Below are 14668 nucleotides of genomic sequence, written 5' to 3' on the forward strand. Positions count from 1 at the left end.
GCCACTTTTTCAGTATTTCAGTACCGTTTATCAACTACAGTTTCTTGGCCTACTTTCCACAGCATATTAAAATGCCGAGTATTATGTTTGTAAACACAGCCTGTATATTTAATCATATTTATAATTGACAAATGAATTCTTGTCCGGCCGTAAATGAAATTGTCAACAATAACAATGCTACATGTACATACTACTGAGTAGCTAAATATTCGGGATTTCATCATGCTTCAATGACTTCAATGGGAAACTGCAGTTGATAAGGAGAACAAACATGCTGGAAGAAAGCCCCAAAGTTGTGGCTAATGGAGATCAGAACAACATAATTAAGCCATAATATGCCAAGTAAACATATGATTCACATGAATGGGGTGTGATTGATGGTCATGTTGGCCTTTTTATCTTGAAACAAATTCACAAATGCAGATTTGGCATGGTCATGTCATTCTTCAATATCCTAGCACTGCTTTGAGAAGCACATCTGTGTACCACCTATGTACTTGACACGACTGTAGCAGGGGTACGTTTTACACAGCACTGATATAGGAATGTGTTGCTTCTACAGGGTTGATTTGGAAGCAAATGTGCAGGCTCATTTTTTCAAACCCATGTTGTATGTACTATTTGCAAAACTATTGTACAGGACTGCTGACACACTAGGTAAATGGATGTGAAATGCAGCTGTGCTAGTTATTTTTCTGACAATGCTATACTGGGGATATCATTTTAATAGCTGGTAGTCTCTGTAGTTTCTAAGGGCTGCTACGGCTTTGTGTACATCCCTGAACTAGCCCTCAGAAGGTAACAGGGTTATCAGAGATTTCAAGAGTATGGTTACACGAAAGTCCTTGTACTGAATCGGATAGAAATCAAATCAGGGCATGTTGAAAGCTCCATCAGTTGTAACTTTTGGCAATTTCCAAGTAGTTTGGTTTTGTTTATATACTGCAGTTTCTTGTTCTACATCTTAAAGCATGATGAATGTCCAAGATACGTTATCAACCCAGTTAATATGTGTATATTTAGGGGCCCAAGCCTACCGGCGTGGGCCTTCTTCTACTGGCCCTTTTTTGTCACTCTTGATCTCAGAAACCGCATGACAGAAACTTCTCAAACTTGCAGTGCTAATAGCTACTTATGGGTACTCGTGCATATTATCCTTAAAATTTTGATTGGTCATGTGACCGGGCGGCCATATTGGATTTTCCGAAAACCTAAAAATGGCATTTCCTGCTGACCTAGGGGTCTAGTCAGTTGGAAATTTTTTATATAGCAAGCGTGACCTAAGGTCTTAAGAATTGGCAAATAAAATTGCATGCGGTCACGTGACCTTGGCCGCCATATTGGATTTTCGAAAAATACCATTTTAATCTTTAAAAATCTTCTTCTCCAGAACCAACACACCGATTGAGCTGAAATTTTGCTCATGTTATCCTTAGAGGATCTCTTTCAAGTTTGCGAAAGGCGTTTTGATCGGTCACGTGGTTTGGCCGCCATATTGGATTTTGCGAAAATCGTGATTTAATCTTTAAAAATCTTCTTTTCCAGAACCAACACACGGATTCGACTGAAATTTGACATGTAATATCTCAAGTGTAATCTCTTTCAAGTTTGCGAAAGGCGTTTTGATCGGTCACGTGGTTTGGCCGCCATATTGGATTTTGAGAAAATCGTGATTTAATCTTTAAAAATCTTCTTCTCCACAACCAAAACACCGATTCGACTGAAATTTGACATGTAATATCTCAAGTGTAATCTCTTTCAAGTTTGCGAAAGGCGTTTCGATCGGTCACGTGGTTTGGCCGCCATATTGGATTTTGAGAAAATCGTGATTCAATCTTTAAAAATCTTCTTCTCCAAAACCAACACACCGATTTGACTGAAATTTGACATATAACATCTCAAGTGTAATCTCTTTCAAGTTTGCGAAAGGCGTTTGATCGGTCATGTGGTTTGGCCGCCATATTGGATTTTGAGAAAATCGTGATTTAATCTTTAAAAATCTTCTTCTCCACAACCAAAACACCGATTCGACTGAAATTTGACATGTAATATCTGAAGTGTAATTTCTTTCAAGTTTGCGAAAGGCGTTTTGATCGGTCACGTGGTTTGGCCGCCATATTGGATTTTGCGAAAATCATGATTTAATCTTTAAAAATCTTCTTTTCCAGAACCAACACACGAATTCGACTGAAATTTGACATGTAACATCTTAAGTGTAATCTCTTTCAAGTTTGCGAAAGGCGTTTTGATCGGTCACGTGGTTTGGCCGCCATATTGGATTTTGAGAAAATCGTGATTTAATCTTTAAAAATCTTCTTCTCCACAACCAAAACACCGATTCGACTGAAATTTGACATGTAATATCTCAAGTGTAATCTCTTTCAAGTTTGCGAAAGGCGTTTTGATCGGTCACGTGGTTTGGCCGCCATATTGGATTTTGAGAAAATCGTGATTCAATCTTTAAAAATCTTCTTCTCCAAAACCAACACACCGATTTGACTGAAATTTGACATATAACATCTTAAGTGTGATCTCTTTCAAGTTTGCGAAAGGCGTTTTGATTGGTCACGTGGTTTGGCCGCCATATTGGATTTTCCGTAAAACATGCAATTCCAGGTGAAATGTACAGTAACTATGAGATGATGTTCAAAATCCTACTTTTCCAAGCTCGAATTTTGCACATAATATGATTAGTGCAACAACTTTCGACCATGTTAACCGCTTGGGCCCCGCCCAACGCTGCTTGCAGCTTTAATTAGCATTGTTATTGTTGAATATGAAATTTCGATCTGGAATAGAATTCATTTGTCTACAATAACAATGGTTGTTAAATATTTACACAGTACATTGTCAAGCAGAATATTGGTATTCAAAAGGCTGTTATATAGCTATCGAAACTGTGGTTTGTACACACAACAATGAAGATTTAAAATTGCTAAAACTTACAGCTAATGAGTCTTTACTAATTGCACTGAATTACAGTAACAATTTTTTTCAACAAGCAATTGTTATGTAATTGCGATCTTATGCAATTCTTATTACAACTGTAACCGTTTGTCCAACTGCAATTTACCACCAAAGAAAGGCTTGAGAACCCAAAACGTTTGATGCCTGTTTAACAATCAGGAAAATAGCAATTGTTAATTCTACTCTTGATACATCAGACTAAAATCCAATATCATAAACCACGTGTGTGCAAGTGCGCTCCTTATATGATTGATTATAACAATAATAACTGTAAACGTGTATGTCTTTTGTGTGACCACGACAAAGATATGTCCAAGATATGTAATAACAGCTGAAATTTGAACAAAACACAAAGTGTATATTTGGAATAAGGAACATTCACGCCTGACGTGAGTATAATTGCTGAACACAACGATATTTGATCACCTTTTTATATCCACTTTTTCAGTTCCACCATATCTGAGGGCAGAGTCTTCATTCTGCTTTCATATTAATCTCAGAGAATACGAAAAGAACACATTTATGTTTATTCTTCACGATGTCGCGGTCATGAAAAGCCATACAAACACTATAACATACAAAAGGGACACACGCACATATCAGTTCAGTCTGATAAAATGAAATTAAAGGCTAATATGTTGCACTCTTTGCAATGATCATTGATATGAATATATGCACTACCATACTAGCACTGGCAGTGCTATCAATTTTCGCTGGTGCATCATGATGTAGTGGTGAATGTCGAGGACAATGGTGAATATTTGTGACAAGGACATTTTCACTTTTTACAACAATTTTCAAATACATGCATGTTACTTAAATGTTTCAAGCTAACAGACATGCTTTGAGGAAAAATCAAGCCCGGTTTAAATTAATGACTTTGCACATCTTACACGGAATATAACATGGAATAATACAAATACATAAGCTTACAGGTTTTTTGTGTACTTACTTTCAATTTCAAAGTTAGCGCCTATCGACATGATCATCATGTCTATAGACAAAAATGTTTTACCGACACGCTGATCGTGTCGATAACGTTGTTTTTCTTACCTATCGACTCGATGGTCGTGTCTATAAGCATGTCCTTTTTAGTTATTAACGCGATGATAAGATGTCGAGAAGAAGCATTTTCAGTTATTTGCACGATCATTGTGCTGGTAAGTCAAAAATCCCAAATTCAACACGATGATCGTGTAGATAAGAGTAAAAAACTGATTATCGACACGATAATCGTGTCAATTAAGCATTTTATGTTAATAGACACGATGGTCGTGTCGATTATAATATTTTTCCCGCTTATAAGTGCAAATAAGCGGAAGAATCTTATGATCGACACGGTCATAAGACTTTGTTTTGTAAGATCATCAAACACAGCAAATAACCGTGATGTTAATGCCTGATAGGGCAAACAAATTTACTTTAATGACTATGTGTTTTGGTGCAATTGTCGTCCTTATAGCCTACGGCGTAATGCTTTGCAAGTTTAAAGTTGTGAATCTCCATCCAAGACCATCATGGGTTAACTTTCTTACTAATTTAGGTATGAAGATTAAGTTTATCAAATACCATGGTTTGCATCATTAAATAAAATAAATATCCTGCCCAGGTAATGTATTCCTTATGGCTGTTGATATATGATTGAAGTTGCAACTAGGTAAGTCTTAACAATCGTGGAAACTTACTTATCACTTGGCAAGATCACTTCGTCCACCAACTTGTATTTGCCGAAAATACGACCATAAATAATGAGGAAAATACACTTTTATGACAGAACTCCATGACCTTGCCTTGACGTTTGTGTGGTACGGAAGTTATTTTCACGAGTGATGCGGTGTATCCTGCGGCCGTATTTTCACGAGCGAAGCGAGTGAAAATACAGCAAGGATACACCGCATCACGAGTGAAAATAACTTCCGTACGACACAAACGTCAGGGCAAGGTCATGGAGTTCTGTTATTATTACATATGTTCCCAAATTACACACGTTGGTAACTTCGTCGAGCAAGTAAATTCTTGGGTCGGCGGATGGATATTACTTAACCTATAGAGTTATTCGCCCCTCAGCTGGTACACTCAAACAACGTCACGACACACATACACACATGACACTGCAAATTTTTTTCAAGTGAAACCGTTCGTATTTTATATCATTATAATCGAAATTCATGTACACTGGAACAAGAACAATGAGTAAAACTTCAAAACGAGAAAGTCTAATTATGTTATCGGTTGAATCATTCAATCTGAGTCGGAATCGGAGTAGATCACTGAAGGTCGGCGACGTTTGGAGGCGATGCAACGACGTCGCGTGATATACAGGCGAAGACTGTTGAGATAGGGAATTATTTCCGGTGATGTTGAAGGTAAAGTTGAACGATCCACCACTGATTTGTGCATTTGAGAACATCCCTGGTAGTTGCGAAAACTGATGGAGGGCATTTTGATGCATTGACGACAAGGGACCTCGAATAGTATACGAAGGACTGGCCACCGGTCGCGGTGTATGTTCTCCCGGCATCAGGCTTGTACTTCCCGTCGCGGTCGATTGTGGATCAAATGCAGGTTGTGTACCGGCGAGTATGTTGCTCATCTGACGCTGCTGGTCTGCACTGGCCATAGAATAGCGGTTGAGTAATGTTGGATTTTTGTGCCCGCTTAGCGTAGTTGTGAAGCCACCACAGTTGGTGGAACGCCGGCATCGAGCAGTCGTTGTACGCAGGCTTTACCGTACGAGCGCTGTCAGTGAGTCCGTCGCTCAGAAAAAAACGGGCTAGCAGTATTGATTAAACTCAAGTGGTGGAATGTTCAGAACTTCGCAAGTTTCTTCTGTCATGGTGTGAAGCCATTCCTTGAAAAGAGCCACTTCGCGTCTTGTTTTCATTTCCGTGTTTTGGTTTTTCTGCGGTGCAACTTTCGACATGTCAGCTGTGTTGACACAGGCACATCTCCCTGTGCTGTCCCAGACGGCACTGTCAACGACGCTACCGTCGCGTTATCCTTGGAAAATACTTGTTTCTCAAGTGTCACAAGGTGTTTCCATTGTGTCTCCGTAATAAAATTCACTTTCGAAATGATCAACATATTCGCAATTTTGCCAGTCGTAATGCCGGTCCTCCATCGAGCGGGTTTCAATATACAGTAGACGACAATTTTTACCAATTTGAAAGTATAAAGTAGTCCGCCAAATTTGATACTCATTTGCATAATTTAGCGTGAAAATACCGAAAAATTATTGAATGGGCACGTGACTAATTTGCATAGTTATTTGATGGCTTGTGACATTCTCCCTCAATCTGTAAGTACGTTTTTAGCTGTTTGACAAGGAGTTTATTGTTAACATCTTGTATTATTATGATAAAATTAATAAAGTATAGGAAGCAACTGTGTGGTCAATATGATATGAAATTTATCCTGCCAAAAACCGAATTTTGAAAAGGAACTATTTTTCTCATATGCACATTACTGAGATTCAATACAAACTTTATGTGGTGGGGCACAATAGAATAATCTGCAGTACATATGTAATAATGCGTAGTATGGCGCTTTGCTTGCGGCAGTTACGGGTGTTATTTTTACTCAAATTACTTGCGGTGAATCGGCGGAGATAATTAAATGCAATGAATTTAGCTAGAAAAGAGAAAAAACGGGAAAGAAGAGGAAGAGAGAGAAGAGAAAATTACAAATTAACTGAGAGAATAAAAAAGAAAAAAGGGTCACCAGAGGCGAGCAGGATTTTAACGTGCTCGTTATGGGCGAAGATTAATCTAATTCACCATGACGTCTGTGCAGACACTTTGTACCACCCAGCAGTCGATGGCAATGGAGGAAACAATAAGTGATATAAATGTAAGAAGTATTGTTGCCTCTTTTAAGCTGCGATTTTGTTTGCTATGCTCTCTAATTCAATTTTTGGCAGTTTGAGTCTTGAAAACGTGAAATATTGAGATCGCGAACAAGATTTCATTGGTTGATTATTATAAAATGGAGATTGGATTTTAGTAAGCGCGCGATGTCAGCAACTCAATTGTTAATTAAACTTCCAGGCCTTAGGCTAAATTATGTAGAACATACTTTTTGTCAACACTGAATCCATACATTATAGACCATTTGATATAGGAAAATGGTGACATAAGTGTACAATTTGCATTTAACCGCAAGTTATCATAGTCATATCGATAAGGTGCTTTTCTTGCTTACCGACACGATCATCGTGACGAAAGCTAGAACGATTTCAAAGATGTCGGTTGAACGTATGAACGCAAATTGTTATTGCTGAGATACATAACCAGTTCTTCCAAAGTCACCACCCTTTGCCGGTGATGGAAGCCACTACTGTCGACTGTTATGCGGGAAATTGTAGCGAGAACTGGCAGTTAATGCAAATCGCCCGGACGCCCAGGCAAGCATTGAACATTGCTGTAAAGAGCAAGGAGGCGCTTTATATATCCTTTAGGCCATCTATGGCCACTATTTGGATCTAATATTGATTTGACTGAGGAACTTTACTATCGGAAAATTTGTAGAAAATGGGCGATATTGTCCCTTTAGCGGATTTTGCACGTTTTTGACAATTTGCCTAAAATTAATCATTAGCTTCTGAGGGGGTCACTTTTAGTGTTAAGTTTACGACTCCCTGTAGGTGTTAGGGGTTTTGACATCTGCGAACTTAACATGCAAAGTAACTCGTCAGAATCAAACGATTAATCATAGGCTAAAGTGTCATAGAATATACCATTAACTTTTCGTGTTAGTTTCAAACTTTTGGCTCTATTTACAGAAAGGTCGTAACCTGCCACAGTTTTACAGACAACTGCTGCAGTTACATCCATGTACTCATTATTTATCTTAAGTTTTTAAAGTACTGGTTGTTCTTACATTTCTTTTAAATTTTGTTGTTATTGCCATAGTTCCACAAAAAGCTTATTTAGAATAACCCCTACAGTGTTTTGTAATATCTGACTCCAGTCGTATCGTAAAACAAACCCCTGATTTCCGGCGACACCTCTGTATTATATCAAGGCTCCCTAAGTTGGTCACGTGGTGCCGATTCTAATTTATAATTTCGATTTGCAGTATACATTGCACAACTAGCGGTTCACGTCACTATTCCTAATCGGGAAACCCGACTACAATTCAGTATTTCACCCAAATCGTAATTCCCATTTGCATTATTGATTACAAATAAGGTTGGCCGCAAAAGATACCGCGCTGAACGTGTCATTCTTAATTCAGAAATAGAATGCTAACAGAGCAAATTAAACATCGAAATTTGGTGCAATATTAATGTAAATGGTCTAGTTAACCAATGAAATCATGAAATTTGCCCATATTTCGACTTTCGTTCTCTGATTTCAGGGTGAAAAAATGGTTGGCCAAATAAGTCCGGGACGGTCGTTTAAGTGTGATGTTACAAAGGGTGAACCGTGGGTCAACGGGTAAGGACCTCCCTCCATGCCCGATCTTTTGAACGACCGCAGCTGTTGACCTTTACTGACACACGCTCCATCTCACAATATAATCAGCTGTGCTATGGCATGCATATTTTTTGCACACTTCAGGGCCATGGAACATGCATGTCAAACATGTCTGTTAAAAACATAGTTTTTAACAGGAACCTGAATAAAAGTCTGATGTATGTTTTAATCAATGGTCTACCTTAAAATGATTGTTCTGCAGGGCAAAAAGGATGACCTATATGGGATAGATAACAGCAAAATTGACGGAAGTCCCTTTTTTGTGAGTACATGCTTTAACTTATTTTCACTGTTATGTAGATGGATTCTTTCACGTAAAAATATGTGTACAGTTCTATTCTATTCGCATACATTTACATTCATTTGTTCATTCATTCACTCATTTATTCATTCATCCATTAATTCAAGCATGTCTATGCCCACTGAGACTTACATAGATCAGGGCTTTTATTGATGTTTTTATCAACAGGCTGAAAACATTTATCAGGAGGCTAGTTAAGCAGCGACCGATGGTCATCGGCATGGGGGGGGGGCTCTAAAGGGGGAATGTGCCCCCTCCCGAAGGGGGGTAGAAAATTTTGAGATTTTATGGCTTGTTTACAGCTATTTTGTGGCTTTCCAGATGCTTTTCCATGCATTTTAGGAGCTACTTTTTTCAGCATTTTATCAAGTTGATAGCTATTTTTGTGTAAAATCATTAAGCACAACAGTGAAACAAAAATCCAAGGAGAGCAAGTGCCAAAAAGGGACTGAGGAAGAGACCGCACACTGGTTTCGAAACGTAGCGTCAAAGGATCACGCTGTCATTCGACAGCCAGGTTACGGCTACGTATCAAGAGCCACACATACACAAACAAACATAAACACAACGACACAAGTAGTAAAGGCGATGTGTGGAGCCGCTTTCCCTTTATTACACTTAATAAAAATAATATGAATCGAACAGTAAAAGTTTTCTTATGTGATCAGTATAGTATAAAACAACACGGGAGTAAAATTTGTTGAACCAAACTTAGAGTCAGAGCCACTGAAGCCACGCTTGAAAGTGGAGACTGTACAACCACAGTCACCATGATTACGGTATATAAACAAATTAGAAACGGAAAAAAAATTCAACGTCATATTGAACGTTAAATTATGAGTATTTTATGACTCATTCGACTCACTATTCAAGATAAAATACCGTCTGGCAAATTTGCTTTACCCTGATCGTTTCTCTCGCTGCTCATCGCCAGAATGACTACATACGTTCTTCATCATATACTAGCCTCGTGGCTTTATACGGTTCGCTCAGGTGAGTTTGTAAATCCGAGATTGCGACTTAGTAAACGTCCGTACTCCATTGTAAATCCTTATCGTGGCATAAATTCTTGACTTTCAAGAAATTTAAAACAATTAAAAACTACCTCTTTTCTTTCCTCCCGATCCCCCATAAATCCAACAAAGTCGTCGTCGGCCGCTTGAAATGGTATAAGGCGAATCAGTTGTACATAATAAACGAATCACAGGATCCAACAACATTTGACGATAGTGGACAAAAACAATTCGAAGACGCGACGCATCAATGTCAATCGATTTGATTGGACAATTAGATCATAGTTTTATCTGACTTTTGAGTGAAGCTTTCGTATGATGCGGAAGTATCGTCAGGATGTATTTTCAGCAAGTATTCTCAGGAAGTATTGTCAGGCGGCAAAATATCGCCGCGGAGGATCGCCGGTGAAAACAAATATCGATATCACTTCTTCCACCTTTATTATTGGCGTTTACATAGAAAAGGGAACGATCACCGTTTGAAATCAAACACAGATCCTTCCTTTTGCACTTTATGATCGGCTTTTACTCAGAATTATTAAATGTTACATTTGAAAATGTGATCTACGCTTCAATTAAGGATAAATCTATACCTCGCTAACTTACTTGCTAACTTGCCTCGCTAACTTACTTACACAAATAGCTATCAAAAAACTTGATAAAATACTGAATAAATTTAGTTCCTAAAATGCATAGGAAAGCATCTTGAAAGCCACAAAATAGCTGTAAAAAAGCCATAAAATCTCAAACTTTTCTAGGGGGAGACCTCCTAAACCCCCCCCCCTTCGAGAGGGGGGGGCACATCCCCCCTCTCGAGCTGTCCCCCCTGCCATGCCACTGACTTTCGGTTATCGGCCGTAGGTACCTTCCGTCGCTGTCTTAACTAGCCTACTGATAAATGTTTTTAAGCTATTGATAAAAAACTTAATGACAGCCCTGCGTACATACATACATACATACATACATACATACATACGTACGTACGTACATACGTACGTACGTACGTACATACATACATACATACATACATACATACATACATACATACATACATCAATACGTCAGTACGTACGTACGTGTGCGTGCGTGCGTGCGTGCATGCATGCGTGCGTGCGTGCGTGCATGCATGCATGCATGCATGCATACATACATACATACATACATACATACATACATACATACATACATACATACATACATACATACATACATACAGACAGACAGACAGACAGACAGACAGACAGACAGACAGACAGACAGACAGACAGACATACAAATATACAGACAGGCAGACAGACAGGCAGACAGACATACAGGTATAGGTACAAACAATCTTGCGCATTTGCCAAACGATATACTCATTACAGACACGTGTTTTACAGCTGTCATGGGAAGATGCTTATTGTTCTAGTCAAGTACTGTCCAACTTTGCCATATGGATGAAGAGATTAAATGACAAGTTGCTACAACATATGTACTTAACAAATCGACTAAAGTCAGAAGAAACGAAAACAACGATCTTTGAGTGGATAATCAGCCAAGAGGAGAGTATGTACATAGAAATCAAGAAATGGCATGATGCTTACAGTGACTTCGCAAAACACATTGGGGAATTGCAAGAAAGTTGTTACAACGAGAGAAGGATCTATGAAGAATATAAGGAACGAATGGAGAAACTATAAGAACACAAAGGATTGAGTGAGTAAAAGAGTGAGAACCGTGTGAGACAAAAAATCTCAAGTCCCTATAAGAGTAGATGTGCGAGAATCGATGTGTGTAGGATCGATTGTTCTTACACTCTGTATTGCCGTTCAAGCAAAATAATTTGTTTAATGAATAGTCATTGTCCTTAATTTTCCCGACGCTAAAGCCAGGAGTATAGTTTGACGAACTAATGGTCCAGTGTTATAAAACCTGACCTATAGAACTATTGGGCAGACAAAATTCTTCAGAGTTTATGAGTTTGTGTAAATTGACCAACGCGCTATGTCATATATTTATTATAACCAAACACATCGTCAAAGTATAAATACTATTCAAAGCCGCATTACATAGCGAAATCAATAGGCCATATGCTAATTAAGTATAAATAGAATACCTGTCAATTAGACTTTCTCCCTCATTGCGACACGACGCTGAGCGTACACACCATGCCTTAATCTTCTCCACCCACGGCTAGCTGCTGACAAAGCATTCGTTGCAGCTCATGCCAGAAGACAATCGGATACACAACCACCACTACACAAGACCACGGCCCCAACTCGAGGAAAAACGAAAGCATGCGCAAATTAAGTAGGGACAGGGGAGCCCTCCTCGGGGAATTACACACTGAAGGTAACGTCCTTATTCCCGCTCAGGTTGGAGCTCGTGTTGGGATTCGTCACTTTGCGTTGTCTCCATGTCAGTGCCTTCTGTTCCGGCTTCTCAGCGATAATAGAGTATATAGCGTTTGACAGGCCTGGTCATTCTTGGCTTTCTGCTCATCTTTGTTCAGCCGAGCTCCCTGGCTTTTTCGTGGGTGTCTGTTTTCTCTTGCTCGTTCTGTCTTGAGCAACACCCCCTGTATAACCTGTCAGTAATATTCTGCATTTCTAAAGTTCCTGTCTTTGTCTTTTTCTTCTTGCAATCTACCAACCTGTTGCTTCTTTCCTTTGTCATACTATTGGCACATTTGGCTTTTTAACTACCAGGGTGTGGCCGCCAGCGCACATTTGCTACTCTTTCATGGATATTAGTTATCCTGTCCGCCATTTTTTTTCTCTCTGTAACATTGCGTATCGGAAACGAACATCTCACTGTTCGCTAGAAGAGAGATTTATTCTGATGTTTCTGTGTGTAGGCACCGATAGGAAAATAACATCTCTCAACAGAGGTGCTGTCAGAATATACAATATTTTTTGTGCGTATGAAAGTAGGGCCAGGCAGTCGACCCGATTAGGGTTGCTGCGAGGGTGCCCACGAGTGTCCTCAAAAAGGTGGGGCCAGGTAGTAAACTCATATAACTGGAATTACTGGGTGGGTGTCCAGTAGTCTTTACAAGATAGAGCAAGGTAGCTATCACCTTGTTGGGGTTACTGCAAGGGTGCCTACGAGTATCATTGAGGGTGTACGAGCAAAAAACTACAGAAACAAAATTAATTCCCCTCAGGCAGGGAGGGTTCATAGTACCCTTATGCAGTTACATGCAGCCTCGGTTTCCGAGGTCCTGTCTTAGAACATTCTCAAAGTTTGAATGTTAGTATACTGTGAAATGTCCTCTTTTCTTTTGAGAGTGTACCTTTTTAGCTTAGAAATCCTGATTACGCATATCCCCTTACCAGAACTACAACCTCTTGTTAAACCTGAGAGAGTGCCCCGCAACAGGACTCGACAGATCACGGCCCGACTATCAGTCGCTTAGAGGTTGGGTAAATGAGTCATGTTGTCTAACGGAATTTAGTTTATGGAAGTATACATGTACATAGTATACAAGAAAGGATACGTAGGATAAAACAATGGATATTATTGGTGGGTTGTGATAATGGTTCGTGTATGAGTGCCAGGAAGGTATACTGACATTGGGTAGCCGATAAGAACCCCGGCCCAATATCCTAGCTATGTCCTTGAGCGAAGTTATAAGGCTTTAAATAATAGTTAAATAAAGTTGCATTACATACCGAAATCAAAACGCCATATGCAAATTGAGTATGTATAAATAGGAGACGTGTCAATTAGACTTTCTCCAATTTTGCAAGATGACAAAGAAGAACACAGCCAGAGCGGATACAAAGGGTAGAGAGGTAGTGACCAGGGCGCCAACCGCCAACCTCCCTCACTTCAGATCGCCTCGTCATGGTTTAGCCGACCAGAACCCTGGCCCAATGGGCTATATCCTTGAGCGAAGTGATTAAGGTTTTACGAAAGCTTTCATCAGTAATATGTAACGGGTCTGACCTTAGAGCAAGCACAACGTAATATATGATTATTATTCCAACCATTGTCAATCGTAAGCAAATAACTATGTTCGCTGGATATTTTGCAATACCTCAGTACTATAGAGGTAAAATGCCAAGAAAGAGAGTCATCCAACGAAAATCAATTAAAACTATCACCACGCACAGCATAAACTGAATGCAGCTTCTAAAGTGATTTAAACTACTCATTTTGAACTTATCTTCCCTTTCTTTGAACAGAAAGATTCTCTTGTCAGCAAAAGATCGAGTACGATCTTACATATTTTATTTCATGTAATACGTGACAAAGTAGTCAAATGGCCTGGCGCTTCCATGTAAGGACAGAAAGCGCGCTATTTTCAAACTCGTGGGTATAGAGATCCCATTTCACTCCAAATACATTGTATATACATTATCTAAAGCGCTCGCTTTGCGAGCAGCCTTCAGCTGCTCTCGCTGCACTCGCTATATACATCATATATGGATGGTGATGGACTCTGTTTTATTTTTTGAATGGAAATGCTTTTAACCTGAAAACGTTAGTTACTACAAACATGTTTTCTTTCTGTTGGTTATCCCACGTAAAATTCAACTGTTGTTACCAAAATATAAATGAAAGCAGTGAGAACATTTATTGTGAACAATGTTATAATCTTGAGATTCAAATTTGATTCGGTACGAGACTTCTAATTTCATTATACCGAGTCTAAGTCACCAAGTCTCACTCTATTCAATCTCTGAATGATTTTCCGAAAATGGACTCCCGGCGAAAATTTGAATAGCACTAATGTTAGAAAAAAAAGTTTTTCACTTGTTTAGTGTTACAGATATTTTAAAAAGTATCCCTGGGTTTGAACATGGGAAATAGTTAACCTGGTATTAATTTCGAAATAATTCCTTTTGCCCATCACATACTGGCTTTAGACAAAAATAACGTATTTTTGCTTTTGTTGTGTGTAAATGTCTCTACAGATTGGA

General features: G+C 39.0%; 1 long non-coding RNA gene across 1 annotated transcript in view; it reads left to right on the forward strand.

Moving 5' to 3' along the window:
- LOC139126996 (uncharacterized) overlaps positions 1 to 11349 on the forward strand; it is a 33190-nt gene extending 21841 nt beyond the window's left edge. The window contains exons 2-3 of the long non-coding RNA XR_011550883.1: positions 8647 to 8706; positions 11141 to 11349. This is a non-coding gene — a long non-coding RNA (uncharacterized lncRNA). The remainder of the gene's footprint in view (positions 1 to 8646; positions 8707 to 11140) is intronic.
- Positions 11350 to 14668: the final 3319 nt, after the last annotated feature.

This window comes from Ptychodera flava, unplaced genomic scaffold (genome assembly GCF_041260155.1).
Source record: "Ptychodera flava strain L36383 unplaced genomic scaffold, AS_Pfla_20210202 Scaffold_28__1_contigs__length_4768798_pilon, whole genome shotgun sequence".
NCBI lineage: Eukaryota > Metazoa > Hemichordata > Enteropneusta > Ptychoderidae > Ptychodera > Ptychodera flava.